The sequence below is a fragment of the Octodon degus genome, unplaced genomic scaffold, assembly GCF_000260255.1.
Source record: "Octodon degus isolate 3935 unplaced genomic scaffold, OctDeg1.0 scaffold00073, whole genome shotgun sequence".
Lineage (NCBI taxonomy): Eukaryota > Metazoa > Chordata > Mammalia > Rodentia > Octodontidae > Octodon > Octodon degus.
The window spans coordinates 7,542,377-7,543,599 of NW_004524649.1; the positions used below are offsets into that span (position 1 = coordinate 7,542,377).

A 1,223-nucleotide genomic window follows, 5' to 3' on the forward strand; every position below is an offset into this window, starting at 1 on the left:
AATAAATATAGTCTTGGTGTGATGGTAACTGTAATCCCAGCACTTGGAGGCTGAGGCAGGAGTATCTCTGCAAGTTTGAGACCGACCTGGACTACATATTGAATTCAAGGCCAGCCCACACTGTACAGTGAGACCCTATCTCAGAAAACCCAAGGGGGGAACAAAAGGCTGGGGATGTGGCTCCAAGTGAAGGCCCTGGCTCCATCCCCAGTGTGGAGGGCTGGGCCCCAAGGGAGGCTGGCGGGCCTTCCACCCTGTGAGTACACGGTGCATAGAAGGCACCATCTATGAAGCAGAGAGCAGTGCTTACCTGACACCAAATTTCCCAGCTCCCTGGTCTCCAACTTCCCAGCCTTCAAAACCCCAAGAAATAGATCTCTTATCTATAAGTCCCCCCCACCTTACAGCATTCTGTTTCTGCAGCCTGAATTACCAAAAGCTTTTGGTAAAGGCCAAGGCACGAGGCCGGTGACTACTCTACCGGCATAACTGGTCAGCCCTTCTAGCGCCGTAGCATAGCTCGGCCTGTAGATTCCTCTCATCCACAGCCCCTCACTCCCTGACAAGCACGCATCCCCTGGCCCTCCCACGGCTGTTGCTGCCACTCGTGGCCTTGTGTGTGCTTTTCCTTCCTTCTCTTTGTGTCCCTGAACCCAAGGTAGGTAGCCGGGTCTTGCTCTTTGGTCTGTGCCGACTGTCTTGACTGTGCGGTGTCGCCTGGTCACAACGAGTGTCGCTGCCGATGTGCTAGGACTCACAGAGGCCAGTTTGCTGTTTGTGTTCTATTTGTTCCATGTCTTGTTTTTAATTTTTGGTTTCTGTTTTCCCTTTCACTGCTTTCTTTTGTGGTAAGTAATTTTTAGGGTAACATTTTAATTTCTCTGTTGATTTCTTTAGAACTATTTTTAAAGTTATTTAGTGTTCCAGGCATTATAGTATGAATCTTGATTTATCAAGGTTTAGAATAATTGAACTGAGCTGGGAATGTAGCTCAGTGGCACAAGCGCCTGTCTGGTATCACAAGGTCCTGAGTTCAATTCCCAGTACCAAAAAAAAAGGAGAGCTTATAGAATAATTTAACTTGGGCTAGTGAGATGGCTCAGTGGTCTAAAGCACCTATTTAGAACAAGCTTAGCAAAGCACAGGGACCACGGATCAATCCCCCAGCACCACATGCCAGCCAGCCCCGCCCCCTGGTGGGCTGAGCTGGACACACACACACA

At 49.3% G+C, this 1,223-nt stretch overlaps 1 protein-coding gene across 1 annotated transcript in view; it reads left to right on the top strand.

Moving 5' to 3' along the window:
- Dzank1 (double zinc ribbon and ankyrin repeat domains 1) overlaps positions 1 to 1,223 on the top strand; it is a 50,113-nt gene that overhangs the window by 22,795 nt on the left and 26,095 nt on the right. The gene's annotated exons all lie outside the window — the stretch shown is intronic.